Source organism: Aegilops tauschii, chromosome 5, assembly GCF_002575655.3.
Source record: "Aegilops tauschii subsp. strangulata cultivar AL8/78 chromosome 5, Aet v6.0, whole genome shotgun sequence".
NCBI lineage: Eukaryota > Viridiplantae > Streptophyta > Magnoliopsida > Poales > Poaceae > Aegilops > Aegilops tauschii.
The window spans coordinates 527419009-527438879 of record NC_053039.3 but is presented as its reverse complement, the minus strand read 5'-3'; the positions used below and the strand labels follow the sequence as shown (position 1 = coordinate 527438879).

General features: G+C 48.5%; 1 long non-coding RNA gene across 1 annotated transcript; it reads right to left on the bottom strand.

Annotated features, from left to right (window-relative positions):
- Positions 1 to 8145: 8145 nt before the first annotated feature.
- LOC120964133 (uncharacterized) lies at positions 8146 to 10930 on the bottom strand. The gene is made up of 3 exons (XR_005755787.2): positions 10327 to 10930; positions 9586 to 9657; positions 8146 to 8393 (listed from the first exon to the last, which is right to left on the bottom strand). It is a non-coding gene; the product is annotated as an uncharacterized lncRNA (long non-coding RNA).
- Positions 10931 to 19871: the final 8941 nt, after the last annotated feature.

The following is a 19871-nucleotide window of genomic DNA, read 5'->3' as shown; positions in this document are numbered from 1 at the left end:
CAATTGCTAACATGATTCGGACGGACTTAAGGATCGCTACGGGTGAGAAGGTCTCATCGTAGTCAACTCCTTGAACTTGTCGAAAACCTTTCGCAACAAGTCGAGCTTTGTAGACAGTAACATTACCATCAGCGCCAGTCTTCTTCTTGAAGATCCATTTATTCTCGATGGCTTGCCGATCATCGGGCAAGTCAACCAAAGTCCACACTTTATTCTCATACATGGATCCCATCTCAGATTTCATGGCCTCAAGCCATCTCGCGGAATCTGGGCTCATCATCGCTTCCTCATAGTTCGTAGGTTCGTCATGGTCAAGTAAGATGACCTCCAGAACAGGATTACCATACCACTCTGGTGCGGATCTTACTCTGGTTGACCTACGAGGTTCGGTAGTAACTTGATCTGAAGTTACATGATCATCATCATTAGCTTCCTCACTAATTGGTGTAGGAGTCACAGGAACTGATTTCTGTGATGAACTACTTTCCAATAAGGGAGCAGGTACAGTTACCTCATCTAGTTCTACTTTCCTCCCACTCATTTCTTTCGAGAGAAACTCCTTCTCTAGAAAGGATCCATTCTTAGCAACAAATGTCTTGCCTTCGGATCTGTGATAGAAGGTGTACCCAACAGTCTCCTTTGGGTATCCTATGAAGACACATTTCTCCGATTTGGGTTCGAGCTAATCAGGTTGAAGTTTTTTCACATAAGCATCGCAGCCCCAAACTTTAAGAAATGACAATTTGGGTTTCTTGCCAAACCACAGTTCATAAGGTGTCGTCTCAACGGATTTAGATGGTGCCCTATTTAACGTGAATACAGCCGTCTCTAAAGCATAACCCCAAAACGATAGTGGTAAATCAGTAAGAGACATCATAGATCGCACCATATCTAGTAAAGTACGATTACGACGTTCAGACACACCATTACGTTGTGGTGTTCCGGGTGGCGTGAGTTGCGAAACTATTCCGCATTGTTTCAAATGAAGAACAAACTCGTAACTCAAATATTCTCCTCCACGATCAGATCGTAGAAACTTTATTTTCTTGTTACGATGATTTTCCACTTCACTCTGAAATTCTTTGAACTTTTCAAATGTTTCAGACTTATGTTTCATCAAGTAGATATACCCATATCTGCTCAAATCATTTGTGAAGGTGAGAAAATAACGATACCCGCCGCGAGCCTCAACATTCATTGGACCACATACATCAGTATGTATGATTTCCAACAAATCTGTTGCTCGCTCCATTGTTCCAGAGAACGGAGGTTTAGTCATCTTGCTCATGAGGCATGGTTCGCAAGTACCAAGTGATTCCAAAAGTCCATTAGAATGGAGTTTCTTCATGCGCTTTACACCAATATGACCTAAACGGCAGTGCCACAAATATGTTGTACTATCATTATCAACTCTGCATCTTTTAGCTTCAATATTATGAATATGTGTATCACTACTATCAAGATTCAACAAAAATAGACCACTCTTCAAGGGTGCATGACCATAAAAGATATTACCCACATAAATAGAACAACCATTATTCTCTGATTTAAATGAATAACCGTCTCGCATCAAACAAGATCCAGTATAATGTTCATGCTCAACGCTGGCACCAAATAACAATTATTCAGGTCTAAAACTAATCCCGAAGGTAGATGTAGAGGTAGCGTGCCGACCGCGATCACATCGACTTTGGAACCATTTCCCACGCGCATCGTCACCTCGTCCTTAGCCAATCTTCGCTTAATCCGTAGTCCCTGTTTCGAGTTGCAAATATTAGCAATAGAACTAGTATCAAATACCCAGGTGCTACTGCGAGCATTAGTAAGGTACACATCAATAACATGTACATCACATATACCTTTGTTCACCTTGCCATCCTTCTTATCCGCCAAATACTTGGGGCGGTTCCGCTTCCAGTGACCAGTCCCTTTGCAGTAGAAGCACTCAGTCTCAGGCTTAGGTCCAGACTTGGGCTTCTTCACTTGAGGAGCAACTTGCTTGCCATTCTTCTTGAAGTTCCCCTTCTTCCCTTTACCCTTTTTCTTGAAACTGGTGGTCTTGTTGACCATCAACAATTGATGCTCCTTCTTGATTTCTACCTCCGTAGCCTTTAGCATTGCGAAGAGCTTGGGAATTGTCTTATCCATCCCTTGCCTGTTATAGTTCATCACGAAGCTCTTGTACTTTGGTGGCAGTGATTGAAGAATTCTATCAATGACACTATCATCAGGAAGATTAACTCCCAGTTGAATCAAGTGATTGATATACCCAGACATTTTGAGTATATGCTTACCGACAGAACTATTCTCGTCCATCTTGCAGCTGTAGAACTTATTGGAGACTTCATATCTCTCAATCCGGGCATTTGCTTGCAATATTAACTTCAACTCCTGGAACATCTCATATGCTCCATGACGTTCAAAACGTCGTTGAAGTCCCGTTTCTAAGCCGTAAAGCATGGCACACTGAACTATCGAGTAGTCATCAACTTTGCTCTGTCAGACGTTCAAAACATCTGGTGTTGCTCCTGCAGCAGGTTTGGCACCTAGCGGTGCTTCCAGGACGTAATTCTTCTGTGCAGCAATGAGGATAATCCTCAAGTTACGGACCCAGTCCGTGTAGTTGCTACCATCATCTTTCAACTTAGCTTTCTCTAGGAATGCATTAAATTTCAACGGAATAACAACACAGGCCATCTATCTACAACAACATAGACATGCAAAATACTACCAGGTACTAAGTTCATGATAAATTAAAGTTCAATTAATCATATTACTAAAGAACTCCCACTTAGATAGACATCCGTCTAATCATCTAAGTGATCACGTGATCCATATCAACTAAACCATGCATGTCCGATCATCACGTGAGATGGAGTAGTTTTCAATGGTGAACATCACTATGTTGATCATATCTACTATATGATTCACGCTCGACCTTTCGGTCTCAGTGTTCCGAGGCCATATCTGCATTTGCTAGGCTCGTCAAGTTTAACCCGAGTATTCTGCATGTGGAAAACTGGCTTGCACCCGTTGTATGTGAACGTAGAGCTTATCACACCCGATCATCACGTGGTGTCTCGGCACGACGAACTTTCGCAACGGTGCATACTCAGGGAGAACACTTGTACCTTGAAATTTAGTGAGAGTCATCTTATAATGCTACCATCGAACTAAGCAAAATAAGATGCATACAGGATAAACATCACATGCAATCAATATAAGTTATATGATATGGCCATCATCATCTTGTGCCTTTGATCTCCATCTCCAAAGCACCGTCATGATCACCATCGTCACCGGCGCGACACCTTGATTCTCCATCGTGCATCGTTGTCGTCTCGCCAACTATTGCTTCTATGACTATCTCTACTGCTTAGTGATAAAGTAAAGCAATTACATGGCGATTGCATTTCATACAATAAAGCGACAACCATATGGCTCCTGCCAGTTGCCGATAACTTTGTTACAAAACATGATCATCTCATAAAATAAAATTTAGCATCATGTCTTGACCATATCACATCACAACATGCCCTGCAAAAACAAGTTAGACGTCCTCTACTTTGTTGTTGCAAGTTTTACGTGGCTGCTACGGGCTGAGCAAGAACCGTTCTTACCTACGCATCAAAACCACAACTATCTTTCGTCAAGCATGTGCTGTTTTAACCTTCAACAAGGACCGGGCGTAGCCACACTCGATTCAACTAAAGTTGGAGAAACTGACACTTGCCAGCCACCTGTGTGCGAAGCACGTCAGTAGAGCCAGTTTCGCGTAAGCGTACGCGTAATGTCGGTCCGGGCCGCTTCATCCAACAATACCGCCGAATCAAAGTATGACATGCTGGTAAGCAGTATGACTATTATCGCCCACAACTCACTTGTGTTCTACTCGTGCATATAACATCTACGCATAAACCTGGCTCTGATACCACTGTTGGGAACATAGTAATTTCAAAATTTTCCTACGCACACGCAAGATCATGGGGATGCATAGCAACGAGAGGGAAGAGTGTTGTCCACGTACCCTCGTAGACCGAATGCGGAAGCGTTATGACAACGCGGTTGATGTAGTCATACGTCTTCACGATCGACCGATCATAGTACCGAACATACGACACCTCCGCGATCTGCATATGTTCAGCTCGGTGACGTCCCATGAACTCACGATCCAGTAGAGCTTCGAAGGAGAGCTTCGTCAGCACAATGACGTGATGACGGTGATGATGAAGCTACCGGCGCAGGGCTTCGCCTAAGCACTACGACGATATGACCGAGGTGGAATATGGTGGAGGGGGCACCGCACACGGCTGGAAATAATCAACTTGTGTGTCCTAGGGTTCCCCCCTGCCCCCATATATGAAGGAGCAATGGGGAGGTCGGCTGGCCTTGGGGTGCGCCAAGGAGAGGGGGGAGTCCTCCTCCTAGTAGGAGTAGGACTCCCCCTTTCCTAGTCCAACTAGGAAGGGGGAAGGGGGAAGGAAGGAGAGGGAGATAGGGAGGAAAGAGGGGGCGCCGCTGAGGGAGTCCTGGACTAAGGGGTCCTCGGGCGTCCGGCCTGTTATCCATGGGCCGGACTGATGGGCTACGAAGACATGAAGGCCGAAGACTGCACCATGTTCGGATTGGGCTCTACTTGGCGTGGAGGGCAAGCTTGGCGACCGACTATGAAGATTCCTTCTTATGTAACCGACTCCATGTAAACCCTAGATCCCCCCGGTGTCTATATAAACCGGAGGGATCGGCCCGGAAAGGACACATTCATTACCATATATCCATAGGCTAGGCTTTTAGGGTTTAGCCATTACGATCTCGTGGTAGATCAGCTCTTGTAATACTCATATTCATCAAGATCAATCAAGCAGGAAGTAGGGTATTACCACCATAGAGAGGGCCCGAACCTAGGTAAACATCGTGTCCCCCGTCTCCTGTTACCATCAATCCTAGACGCACAGTTCGGGACCCCCTACCCGAGATCCGCCGGTTTTGACACCGACATTGGTGCTTTCATTGAGAGTTCCACTGTGCCGTCGCCAAGAGGGTTGATGGCTCGCCTTGTTCTTAAGGATAATATCATCTTCGGAGGAACCCTGGCCCCAGGCCAAACCCTCCGGCTGGGCGGCTTTGTCATGACCGCCGGATCGGCCCTTAAGCCGACAATGGCCTCTCAAGTCATTGAAAATCGCCTCCGTGTTGATCCCAAATACTCCGCCCGGATGTTTCCAACGGAGTTATCATCATTAAACGAACTCCTGGATCGCATGGCCGCCTTGGGGGTCTCTACAGACTACGATCGGGTCGGGCTTAAACCCGACCAGAGAGAAATTAAAACTCCGCCGATCACCCACCAGATAGAGGTAGTCGAGGAGCGGAGCAACTCTTCTACTATATTAAAGACGAACTATGTCCGGATCTCCGATATTGAAGGGCCGGACATTCTCCAGCCGAAAGGCATGCCCCGTCCCCCGAACATGGAGTTGGACGATGAGCCTAAAAAACCAGTCGATATCCCGGAACCCGAACTGCTAGGGCCGGTAGATCTTCAAACTCCGGATCCAAAATCGGGCCAGGGTTCGGATTTCGTTCCACCCACCCACCCGGACACAGAGGCTCTCACGAGCATAAAGCAGCAGTCTCAGGAAAAGGTCCACCATTTCTGGGCCAGGTTCCTCCTTGTCAAAGACAAGGTAAAAGATTGCCCTGACGAGGACGCAATATCGGCGTTCTGCAAAAGTTGCGCGGACGAAGGAATCCTCAACGCCATCAATCGCCGCCGCATACTGAAATTTGCTGACTTGCAATCATCATACAAAAATACTGCACAATGGAAAGTGCCTGGGAAACTCGGGCAACTCGCTGGGAACCACCAGCCCGAACCCAACTCCCCCTACAGGCGAAAAAGGCGTACCCTCGTGGCACGCCTAGTCCCACAGTTAAAAAACACAAAACCACCATACGGCACGGCACCGTTTTGGAAGGCTGGCTCGATGGCCCATGCAAAATATATGCAACAACAGATACCGTGGCAACCCACAGCCTTAGAGCATGTTGGATACTACAACAGGTGAGGGAGTCCTGGATTAGGGGGTGCTCGGACTGCCGAACTATATACTTTGGCCGGACTGTTGGACTATAAAGATACAAGATTGAAGACTTCGTCCCGTGTCCGTATGGGACTCTCCTTTGCGTGGAAGGCAAGCTTGGCAATTCGGATATGTAGATCTCCTCCCTTGTAACCGACTCTATGTAAAACTACCCCCCTCCGATGTCTATATAAACCGGAGGGTTTAGTCCGTAGGACAAAACCAATCATAATCATAGGCTAGCTTCTAGGGTTTAGCCTCTACGATCTCGTGGTAGATCAACTCTTGTAATACTCATATCATCAAGATCAATCAAGCAGGATGTAGGGTATTACCTCCATCGAGAGGGCCCGAACCTGGGTAAACATTGTGTCCCCCGCCTCCTGTTACCATCCGCCTTAGACGCACAGTTCGGGACCCCCTACCCGAGATCCACCGGTTTTGACACTGACATTGGTGCTTTCATTGAGAGTTCCACTGTGCCGTCGCGATAAAGGCTTGATGGCTCCTTCGATCATCGACAACGATGCGATCCAGGGCGAGGCTTTCCTCCCCGGATAGATCTTCGTATTCGGCGGCTTCGTACTGCGGGCCAACTCGCTTGGCCATCTGGAGCAGATCAAGAGCTACGCCCCTGGCCATCAGGTCAGGTTTGGAAACTTGAACTATACTGCCGACATCCGCGGAGACTTGATCTTCGAAGGATTCGAGCCCATGTCAGGTGCGCTGCACAGTCACGACGAAAATGACTTAGCTCTGTCGTCGGACAGTGTTCGGGAGATCACACCTGCAGCTACTCCGACCCTCAATCCGGAGCAGATCATGCCATCCAAGGACGGGTGGATAGACCCCGCCACGGAGGCCGTGGACCCAGCGGCAATAGATCCGAATGCTAACTTCACCTCCTATGAGACCTGTGTTGCCGGACACTTGGATTCGTCCCCGGCCACGGCTCCGAACCGCCTGCGTCCGTGCCAATCGAATCGGATTGGGCACCGATCATGGAGTTTTCCTCCGCGGATATCTTTCAGCACTCGCCCCTGGGCGACGTGCTAAATTCATTGAGGTCTCTCTCCTTGTCAGGAGACCCTTGGCCGAACTATGTCCGGCTTGAGTGGGAAGCGGACGACGAAGAAATGCGTTCCCCACCCACCACCCACTTAATAGCCACTGTCGACGACTTAACCGACATGCTCGATTTCGGCTCCGAAGACATCGACGGTATGGACGACGATGCAGGAGACGAACAGGAACCACCGCCCACAGGGCGCTGGACTGCCACCTCATCATATGATATATATACATGGTGGACACCCCCAAAGAAGGCGATGGCGATAAGGCAACGGAGGATAATCCCTCCGAGAAGCAACCCAAGCACCGGCGTCAGCGGCACCGCTCTAAGCCCCGCCATAGCAAAAGCAGTGATACCGGCACAAGAGACAATAACGCTGCAGATAATGCCGAAGACAAAAACAATCCCCTCCAGCCAGGCTTCGAGCAGGAGGACGGGCAAGCTAGCCCTAAGGAACAGGCAGCTGGCGGAGAATCTGAGGATGGCAATTACATGCCCCTCTCCGAAGACGAGGTGAGCCTTGGTGACGAAGAATTTATCGTGCCCGAGGATCCCGCCGAACAGGAGCGCTTTAAAGGGAGTCCTTATCCCCTTATAAAGGCAGCAGGGATTCTGCGCCTCCCCACTTGCCTGGTAAACTCGCTTATTCCCCAAGCGCCGTGATTGATGGCACGGTTGGATTACCCACACCCGTATTGATGAGAATCCCGTGATAAGGGGACACGATTACTGCTTCAACAAGACGTGCCAAGAAAACTGCCTCGCAATATGTGCAGTAGCTGGTTGATAAAAACGGTTCGAATAATGGCCGGGCCGTGGCATGATGTCATGCTATGAAACTTGTCAGCAGATTAGATTTGTGGAATATTATACTCTCTACGGTGGTATATGGAATTTTTTTTGAAGGGCCGGACACAATCCTTGTGTTCAAAATCTTCCAGTGTGGGGACCCCGACTCATAAGTCGTGATCACCGAATGCACGTGTACAGTGATCCCAGAGATCAAGGCTCACTGAACACACAGAAGCTGAATAACAAGAGTCTTACATCCATACATACCATATTACACAAGTAGGACCATTATGGTCAAGTCTTGAGTATAACATCGCAGCGGAAATCTTCGTCGATAACTTGGACCCATGCCATCTGCCTTAACCCTACAGGCATTCTGACTGGGAAGCGTCCTAGCTCGCATGTTCGTCACGAAGTATTCTTCATCATATCCTGTTCTTTCATGCCTGGCCAATAAAATAACCAGTGGCAAGCCAATGAGTACTTTGAATGTACTCGCAAGCAAACCAAGGGTGATAACAGAATAATTATGCAAGGCATTACTGCTAAATTGGCAATTTTGCGGAAAGCTAGTTTTTCTCATGCAAGTATGATCACCATTTATCAAGGATATGAATGCGTCTGCAACAAGTATCAGGGGGTTACAGACATCAACATCGAGAGAGAGTTATGAACAACTCATGCTCAAGCTCATCGTGACTTCCTCATGAATCACGTCAATAGATTTACCAAACCGTGTTGTTTTCCAGAAACATATGGACATAGTCTAAGCAGCACCACCCAACTGTCCTTGACCGTGGACACGGCTATTCGAATAGTTTTACACTCTGCAGAGGTTGCACACTTTACCCACAAGATCCGGGGAACTTCCGTGTCATCCACGACCCGCGGTACCTCAAGTACCCGGGGTAAGCACCCGATCACTATCTTTCCCTAGACGACACTAACATAGAGTACACTCGATTGGTAGTAACCCCCTTGCCCAACATTTCACATCTTAAAATTGTGGAGCCTCGCTCCCATATTCATCACATACCACAAGCATGGGGTACCAACGGTGTGTCCGGTGCCCTGTGAAAACAGTCATGGCTGCCCTACCTGGCACGACCCCGTCCCGAGAGAGCGCAACAACGACTCTCCCGTCACTAGTAATGCGGGCTCCAAGCTAGTATCGGCCTAGGTAATCAATAATGCCCTTTCCCATATAAGGGTAGAGTGGTTGCGCATGTAAGGTTGGGACAGTCGACAAATCTTAAATCTAATCCGTCTCTGTAAACAACACTTTTATCAAGCCTCGGTACACTACTTCTCCACCAAGTAGTGACCTAGTTCATCATCATCTCCCAGGGGCATCAGTGGCACCCACTAGGGCTGTTTGCAAGTATGTCAAACCACACTTGTTTCTTTCCATGCATAACCCTGACCAACTTTGCGTAGCCATCTACTATAGCATATTTCTACAACCCACCAACACAACTCTAAGCAAGGGTAGAGTCATGAACAATGCAAGTATCAATGGAGTATGCAACGTAGGCAAGCCTAGCAAGGTTGCCACTCAAGGTATATCATGCACTCAGTGAAGCAACGAAAATGCTATTATGATGTAAAATGGTTCATCATGGTCAAAGGGCTGCTTGCCTGTTTTAACAAAGTCTTCGAGGTCTTCCAATATCTCTGGTCCAACTCCAAGCATTTCGTCTACTTCGCCAACTATCGTTGAAAGCAACCATAATAAGCAACACAACAAGGCAGGAAATAAAAGTGCTCTAAAAATATTAATTTGACTTTCCTAGGACATCTCTGGTTATATGAAAAATAACCAGAGTGGTTTCATTGGAATTGGGTCAGTGGATATTTCTAAACATTTTGATATGATGGAATCAATGGGTTTATGGATTTGAAAGAAGTGTAGAGAAATATATTTTTGAAAAATGAGAAAAGGCACCCATTTAACAAAGGATGATTTTAGAATTATCTATGATTTGGTTTCACTGGATTTGGAGTTCAAATGAATATTCTACGGATTTGCAAAGTTGACAAACATGGAGAAATGGCTCATTATTTTGTGGGGTACCAAAAGTATTAAGAAAAATGTTCATAACCTAAGTTATGAAATTAGATGTATCTAAAAACTTGAATCATGGAATTTGGATCAAATTTAAGCTCTCTGTGATTTTCTAAAGTTCATCACAGAAATGGAAATGGGGTTTTGATAAATGTGTGTGAAGATAAAGTTCCTGGAAAAATGTGAAAGTTGTTCCATGAGATAGATCATGAGTTTATGAGCTACTAGAAATTTGAATCATCAAATTTGGAGTTAATTTGAATTATCTATGGATTTTACAAATTGTACAGAAAAGAAAAGAGAAAGGATTTTACCCAAACGGGCTGGATTTGGGCAGCAACAGCATGTACGGGGCGAGGCTTAACGGCAGGGCGCCACTGGGCCGGCCCAGCAACTCAGCCACGCGGGCGATAGGGCGACGTCGAAGGCGCCTTCGCGGAGTACCCTTCTGCGCGGTGGAAGCGGATCCGCTGGAGCCGTATCCACTTAAACGGACGGGCCCGCCTGCTGGGTCGCCGACGCCCGGGCCCCAGCGGCAGGTCGTCTTCCACCTCCCGCGCGCGCTCTGGCCGCGGGGAGGAGCGGCTCCCGACGATGATAGCCGGGCTACAGAGCGTCTCCGGCGACGCTCCGCCCACCGGCGCTCTCAGGAGGATGAGCCGCATCCATCGGTGTACGTCTCGCTTGCCGAGGAGAGCCGTAGCGGCGACGGCCTGGACGACCGCGGAAGAGGCCATCGGCCATCTTCGGCTTCGAGCATACGGCGCTCCTGGGGATGAACGGCGACGAGGGAAGGGCTTGTGGTGGTGTCAAGAGGGTGCGAGGTTGTCAAGGGGGAAGAGAGAGGGGCCGAGGCCTGCGAATTTGAGCAGCGGCCGGCGGCTCGGCTCTGGCCTAGGAGGAGGATGGAGGGCACGAGAGAGAGAGAGAGAGGGTTGGTCCGGGGGGGGGGGGGGGGGGGGGCGTACGGGAGATAGATAAAGCGAAGGAGGCGCAGAGACGGACCCGGGGGTGGCTTCAATAGGAGGGACGAGGTGCACCGTGGACAGGGCGCTCGGCCTCCGCTGCAACGACGCTGGCGACCGTTTGAGGGGGGGTGAGCGTGTCCGCGGTGTACGTGGGAGTCGTCTAGGTCGTGTGGGAGAGAGAGGAGAGGAGGGGCAGGGCTTCGGCGCTCGCGCGTGCGAGGCAACGCATTGGCCTAGTCGGGCGGCGTCGGGCACGAGCCGCAGGAGATGAGAGGGAGAGGGGAAGGCGGGGGCCAGCACGCTGACGTTCTGTGTACATCGCGGCGACCTCGGGGGACATCATACCTCTGCCCAAGGCCTGCGGGAGACCTCGGGAGGGCCGAGCAACAGTGCTCTGGTGCTCCAGAGCGTGACTTTGGCCGACATGGGCATGTCTTTTTGCGGAGTGGGCGCGGCCACTGGTGTCTGGGAGCTTTAATGGGGAGTAAAAAAAGTGGCAAAGGCACTGGATGCCATCGGGAGTCACTGGAGGAGAGAGGGGATTGAGAGAGAGTGGAAATGATGCTGTCCAGAGAGGGAAAAAGAGCTTTTCACCCCCTTCATCATGGCTTCTCGGGCAGGGAAAGATGCAGGGGGTTGGAGGAGTATCACATGAGGCTGTGGTACAAATTTGGACTCAAGGAGATTAGTGGAAATGGACAAAACATGCATTTTAAATTTCTGCCAGAAGGTGTTTGATGTAGGTTTGGGCAAGAAAATGGACTTCCCCTGTCATGAGGCTTGACAGGGTCAAATGGCATGATAAAATAAGAGGTTTCACCAAGATTGAGTTCATTTGCGCAAAGTTGCCAATGCAACTTTTGTAAACCCTAGAAATCAACAGAAATGGACTTTTCAATATTTAGTCATGCAAAGCTATTCTCCTTGATGCACCACTTAGTGTAGTGTCATAATTTGAGGTTCTCAACATGTCCACAAAAGTTGAGATCAAAAGGAGAAAGTTTCCAATGTAAAGTTGTTCAAATTTGGTTCTGGACAAAGACGGTTTTGGGGCACTTTGATCAAGATAACATTCTCTCCAACTTGTGCAATTTTGTCTAGATGCATTATTACACCATTTGAGCATGTGCACCAAGTTTGAGAGCATTTGGACATGTTTGACAGTGCAAAGTTGTTCAAACTTGAAAAAGGACAGAAGTGGTTTTGAGGGGATTTCATGGGGTTATACTATTCTCCATGACATGAGACTTGGCAAGATAATCAACGATGTCATATGTGACATGCTAGAATTTTCTTGGAATTTCTGGGGAATATTTCCTTTGTAAATATTTCAAAAGCTTGAAATATCCAGAAAGGGTTTTTGAGGGAGTTGACCAATACTTTGAACATGACCATGTGTTTAAACTCTTATATATGGACACTATATGTCCACTGAGTTTCCCTGAGTTTTCTCAAATATTGTTGAAGCTTTAAAATAATTTTAACCTATTAAAGACCATTTCTGGCCTTAAGAAAAAGCCTTTAAATAAAATAGGAAAATAAATTTAAAATTACATTTTTGTGGTTTCTGGGTGTCCTATATCTATTAGGAGTCAAATATATTTTTGGAAAGATTTTTCACACCCTTAATTAAGTACTTGTAGTTCATGTCTCAATTTAGGGGTTTTCGGAAAACCTAATTTAGAAAATACTTTTTGGCCAAAATATTTTTGCAAGAAATTATTTTTATGTCCTACACACATGGCATGATCATTGGGAAAGGTTTTGGATCAAGGAGAAGGAGTATAAGAGTTGGAGGATTTATTTGATTTTTAGAGCACTTGCAAACAACAGACAAAAATCAAATCAAGCAAAGACCAAACACTCAAAAGTTTTTGCCAAACCACAATTTATCATGATTTATTAGCTTAGGTGTTGTGGCATGAAAATCAGGGTGTGACAGCCAGGGAGTATTCGGAGGAGGAACCCGCCTTGCAATGCCGAAGACGATCTGCGCGCCGTACTCATCGTCATTGAAGCCTGGTTTAGGGGCTACTGAGGGAGTCCTGGATTAGGGGGTCCTCGGACTGTCGAACTATATACTTTGGCCAGACTGTTGGACTATAAAGATACAAGATTGAAGACTTCGTCCCGTGTCCGGATGGGACTCTCCTTTGCGTGGAAGGCAAGCTTGGAAATTCGGATATGTAGATCTCCTCCCTTGTAACCGACTCTGTGTAACCCTAGCCCCCTCCGGTGTCTATATAAACCGGAGGGTTTAGTCCGTAGGACAACAACAATAATAATCATAGGCTAGCTTCTAGGGTTTAGCCTCTACGATCTCGTGGTAGATCAACTCTTGTAATACTCATATCATCAAGATCAATCAAGCAGGAAGTTGGGTATTACCTCCATCGAGAGGGCCCGAACCTGGGTAAACATTGTGTCCCCCGCCTCCTGTTACCATCCGCCTTAGACGCACAGTTCGGGACCCCCTACCCGAGATCCGCCGGTTTTGACACCGACAGCAGGTAGCCAAGAGCGGCGGGGACATCCTTATAGAGGACGCCCCGGAACAATACCCCTAGAAGATGACAACCCAAGAGTACTGACAGTCTTTGAGACATTCGCTTCAAATAACAAGCGCAAAAGGGCACTTCGCGAGCTCAACGAATTTTGCCAAATTGCTGTGATAAACCCATGGAACGACACGGCTATAACATTCAACACCGGTGACGAACCAAAGTACAGAACAATACGAGCACCAGCCGCATTAGTCCTCAGCCCCATCGTGGATGGGTTTCGACTCGCCAAGGTCCTCATGGACGGTGGCAGTGGACTAAATCTCATTTATGAGGACACACTCCATAAAATGGAAATAGACAGGAGCCGCATCAAACAAACTAACACAACCTTCCGGGGAATTATTCCTAGTCGGGAGGCGCGGTGCGCGGGCAAAATCACACTTGACATGGTATTCGGCACGCCGGAGAATTATCGGTCCGAAGAAATAACCTTCCAAGTGGCCCCTTTCAGCAGCGGATATCACGCCTTATTGGGGCGGGATGCTTTCACACGCTTCCAAGCTATACCTCACTACGGATATATGAAGCTCAAAATGCCCAGACCACACGGTATAATCACTCTCGCCAGTGATCCAAACATAGCACTGCGCGCTGAAAACAAAACCGTATCCCTGGCCCTAGAAGCGCTATCCGAAGCAATCGCGGGCGAAGAATTAACTGCACTACGCTCCAAAGTGGACAGGGACGATGTGATCCTCGACAAATGCCCCAAATCCACCTCATTCAAACGAGCAGAAGAAATAGTCAAATTCCAGGTCCACCCAACAGACCCCAAGAAGACAGCTTCTATCGGAGCTCAACTGACACCAACAGTTGACGCCGCACTGCGAGAGTTCCTGCGCGAAAACTGGGACATATTTGCCTGGCACCCTTCAGATATGCCAGGGATCCCACGCAAGTTGGCCGAACATAGCCTCAACATATTAAAAGGATTTAAACCAGTCAAGCAAACACTGCAGCGCTTTTCCGAACCCAAGCGACAAGCCATGGGGGAGGAGCTGGCCAAGCTCATCGAGGCCGGATTCATTAGAGAAATCAAGCATCCGGACTGGCTGGCAAACCTAGTGATGGTACTAAAGAAAGATAAATCCTGGTGCTTGTGTGTCGATTTCAAGGATCTTAACAAGGCTTGCCCTAAGGATCCTTTTCCCCTTCCCCGCATTGATCAAATCATTGACGCCACCGCAGGACACGACTCGCTGTGCTTCCTCGATGCATATTCCGGATACCATCAAATCAAAATGAAGGAATCCGATCAAGCTGCAACAACATTTATTACCCCATACGGGCCATTCTGCTTCAACACCATGCCCTTTGGGCTCAAGAACGCCGGTGCCACCTACCAGCACATGATCCAAACATGCCTTGAGAAACAGATCGGCAAGACGGTAGAAGCTTACGTTGATGACGTCGTCATTAAGACTAGGCACGTCGAAACACTAATAGACGACTTACATCTCACGTTTGACAACCTCCGGGCATATGACATTAAGCTCAACCCGGAGAAGTGCGTCTTCGGCGTCCCCGCTGGAAAACTGCTGGCCTTCATAGTTTCCAATAGAGGAATCGAAGCAAATCCGGCTAAAATCCGAGCTCTGTCACAGTTAGCTACACCAACACACCTCAAACAGGTCAAAAACTGGCAGGATGCATGGCAGCACTAAGCCGCTTTATCTCCAGACTAGGAAAAAAGGCGCACGGATAACTTCGAATGGACAGACGCGGCGACTGCCGGACTGGAGGAAATAAAGACCCTCCTAGCAAGCAATCCAATCCTGGCTGCACCAAACGCAGGCGAACCCATGTTGCTATACATATCGGCAACACATCAAGTGGTGAGCGCCGTGCTCGTCGTCGAACGAGAACAGGACGGATACAAATTTTCGCTCCAAAAGCCGGTATACTACGTATCCACCGTCCTCACACCATGCAAATCCCGGTACCCTCACTATCAAAAGATAGCATATGCAGTCTTCATGGCATCTCGAAAATTTTGACACTACTTTCAGGAGTGCTCAATCATGGTGGCTTCCGAAGTGCCCCTCAATGATATAATCAACAACCGGGATGCAACGGGCCGGATTGCCAAATGGGCCACTGAGCTCCTGCCATTTGACATCACGTACAAACCACGTCGAGCCATCAAATCACAGGTACTAGCTGACTTCGTCGCCGAATGGACAGAGGCCGAACTCCCTAAAGATTACAGCGCATATTCCAACTGGGTGATGCATTTTCACGGATCCAAAATGTTGGCAGGGCTCGGGGCGGGCGTCGTATTAACGTCCCCCACAGGAGATATCGTCCAGTACGTACTCCAAATATTATACACAGACTCCAACAACGCAGTCGAATACGAGGCCTTGCTACATGGCCTTCGGATGGCCGTATCAATGGGCATACAACGCCTGGAGGTGCGCGGGGACTCAAACCTCGTAATATCCCAAATTAATGGAGACTTTGACGCCAAAGATCCAAAGATGGCAGCTCATCGCAATGCCGTCTTAAGGATGTCGGCTCGATTCGAGGGACTCGAATTTCATCACATCGCCCGCGAAAGTAATCAGGCGGCAGACGTCCTTGCTCGCATCGGCGCTAAGCGCGACCCCGTCCCACCTAACATCTTCCTCGAAAGGCTCTTTAAGCCATCCGTGGTGTGGCAAGGGGGAGACAGCAACGACATTCCCATTCCGAACACAAACACAGATAGCGAACACGCCGATATCATCGGAGGCTTAGCCACCGAAATAACACCATCAGCCCACCTCATCATGGCAGTAATTGCCCCATGGACCGAACCATTTTGGCCTACCTTAATAGGAAGGAGCTCCAAGAAGATCAGAACGAGGCTCGCCGCATCGTCCGGCGTTCGAAGGCCTATAAAGTTCACGAGGGAGAGCTCTACAAGAAAAGCACCACCGGAGTCCTTCAAAGGTGTATCTCCGAGGAGGAGGGGCGGCAACTCTTGGCAGAAATTCACGCCGGTCTCGGTGGGCACCACGCCATAGCCCGGGCACTTGTCAGCAAGGCCTTCCGGACAGGATTTTATTGGCCTACGGCCCGGGCAGACGCACAGGACCTCATCCAGCGCTACGTTGGATGCCAACTCTTCGCCAACCAAAACCATATGCCCCCAACTGGCCTACAAACAATCCCCATTACATGGCCCTTTGCGGTCTGGGGCTTGGACATGGTTGGACCCCTTAAAGGGGGAAGCCATAAGAAAAAATATCTGCTGGTCATGGTGGACAAATTCACCAAGTGGATAGAGGCTAGACCAGTCAAAACGGCCGAGTCCGGACCAGTGATCGCATTTATATCCGATGTGGTGCACCATTATGGTGTACCGCACATCATCATTACTGATAACGGTTCCAATTTCACAGCTGAGGAGGTGAAAACCTGGTGTGCTAATCTAGGCATTAAGCTCGATTACGCCTCTGTCTACCACCCGCAAACAAACGGTCAAGTCGAACGAGCTCACGGTCTTATTATGGGCGGCATCAAACCCAGGCTAGTGCGGTCTTTGAAAGAATCAGACAAACACTAGATCGAGGAGCTTGACTCCGTACTCTGGGGGCTGCGGACCACGCCCAACCGTACTACCGGATACACATCTTTCTTCATGGTGTACGGCGCAGAGGCTGTATTGCCCTGCGATATTATACACGACTCACCTCGAGTGCGTATGTACGAAGAAAAAGAGGCCGAGTTGGATCGGCAGGACAGCCTAGACGCCCTGGAGGAGGAGCGCGACGTTGCCAAAGCCCGTTCAGCATTTTATCAGCAGCGGGCTCGAAGATATCAAAGCAGAGAAGTTCAAGCCAAGACTTACAATGTTGGCGAACTCGTTCTACGCTTGCCGGAGAAGAAAAAGGACAAACTCAAGCTCAAATGGGAGGGTCCCTTCATAATTGACGAAGTTCTTACCGGAGGAGCGTACCGTCTTCGTGACGCATCAGACAATCGCCTAGAGCCGAACCCCTGGAACGCGGCCAGACTCCGAAGGTTCTATGCCTAGCGCCGAACTCTTTGTTAGTCTCCTTCTCCCCTATAGTTTCCATTCCATTTTCTCCCTTTTACACAATTCTTCTTTTCGCCTTAAAGCTCTCATTCGGCTCGACCGAAATCTGCTGACGTACACATTCTTACATATGTACGCCCATCATATCTGGGGGCTTCTTTAACAGAAGCTTGTTCATACTATTTTTCCGAGCATCAAGCTCATCATACATATGCGTTCTTCCCGTATGTCTTTTCTTCACCATTATATGCATCGATATGACTTAAGTTTTTGCCAAGCTGGGTTGCCCGGCTCCTGTGCTTACCCCTACGTTCCCGATTGTTCGGCTAGGTGGTAAAGGGAGCACCTCTGCGATTGTTACTGCCGGGTTATCCGGATGTGTACCTTAGACTGGGTGAAGCCGAAAGCTAGCGTTCTTAAGGGAATATTCGGTCGGTGGATGAAAAATACTCTTTGCACTCACTCTATTGTGAACCCCCAGAAGCTATACACACGGTGATTTTTACATCACAATTCGGACATGTCTAATAATGCATGCACACCCAGGGAAAGGAACCCTTAACGGAACTATTCTCCCTAGAAGATGTTTCTTACAATCTCAATGTAATATAACATAACTAGCCGGATACAACTTGTCTGTTCAAGCAACTATGACCCCTACGCCTAGTTTTCCAAGCATACCCCGGTCTATTCGGCCGCGAGGGTATTTGGAAACTCTCCGCACCATCGAGTCTGGAGGTTGAAGCGAGAAGGTCTGCCATGACAAATGCTATACAATTCAGCTAGAATTACATAGGGTAAGGAAAGTACATAGTCATTGGGACTCAAACACTTCCTTCTCTATACCGTCCAATAGGCGGTCTAACTTACAATCCTGTTGGGAATATTTGGCGGCCACCTCTACTTGGTCATACACTAAACTAACGGGAATATCTTCCCCATTCGACCCTAGCGGTCCGACCCGCGCCATTTGATTAGGATCAAGCTTGGTATACCGAGTTTTCACCATGGCCCAAGCTTCTCGCGCACCCTCTCGACAGGCCGATATCTTCCATAATCGGATACGCCACCGCGCTCCTTTGAACAGCTCTACAAGCTCCTTAGCCACGCTCCGCATGGCTAGCCGAGCATGCTCGTGCACCTGTGACAACCTCTGCAGTAGATCACTCGATGATCCGGACACTTCCTCTTCAGGACGGCCCGTCAGCACACCTGCAAACATGACTATATCAGACCATTTATCTCCGAGTTAATCCACAAATAAGTTCGGATACATACCGAAGATACCGCCCCGCAGTTCCTTGTTCTCCTTCACGGAAGCAACTAGCTGGGCTCGAACGTCTTTCAGCTCTTCACCCAATGTAGTGTTGGAATCCTGCAGCTTGTTTTTCTCACCTCGGACACGGGTCAGCACACGCTCGCCTGTGGCGTGTTGCCTTTTCGCCTCTTTTTCTCCCTCTTGGGCAGCCTTCAGCTCCTTTGCAAGTTGATTAGGAGGCCCTATTACGAGAAATTAATAGCTTCATTAGTGCGGTGAGTACACAATTTTTGTTCCTTGGTAGAAGGGAACAATACCAGCGGACGACTTCTTCAAGTCTCCCAGTTCGGCGGTAACAGCTCTCAGCTGCGTCCGACACTGCTCCAGCTCTTGGGCTAGCAGACTATTCTTCTCTGCGAGGACCTGGTTGTTCAACAATCCTTAAATCAGTCGTGCCAACTGCTTTTAGTCTTGGGGGCTACGGGTATATGGCTATCCTTTTTTTGACAAAGAAAACTTACCTACACATCTATCAGATATTGCCTCGTGGCTTTTCTAAGCCTATCTCGAGCAGCTCGGATGTATGCATCGCCCGAGCTAAAGGCATTAAAAGCCTCGTCCGAGAACTTCGGGTCTCGTAAAACAGCCCTGCAGCGCCGATGATTCATTGCGCTCTCCACTTCCGAGTTGGTAACAGACATATTGTCCGAACCCTCGGCCGAAGGGCAGTCCGGCTTTGTTCCTACATCGGTCCCCGTCTCCCCTACTGGGTCCACATCTTGGTTGTTGGGAGCGCGGCCGGCCGGATCCCCGGACACAGTCCGGCGAACCTTTTTCCTGTAGTCAAACAGGCGCATAGGTCACAGTTGGACATGGACACTGAAAAATATATTTATCCGTACCTCCTCGATGAGGGCCCGGCGGTGCCTTCACCGGCCCTCCTCTTCGAAGGCCTGCCCGGTGCAGGAACCGATTTCCTCGGTATCGTCAAACGCCTCCCCTGTAGAAACGCGCGACAATGCGGTGGGTGAGGCATAGTAAGAGC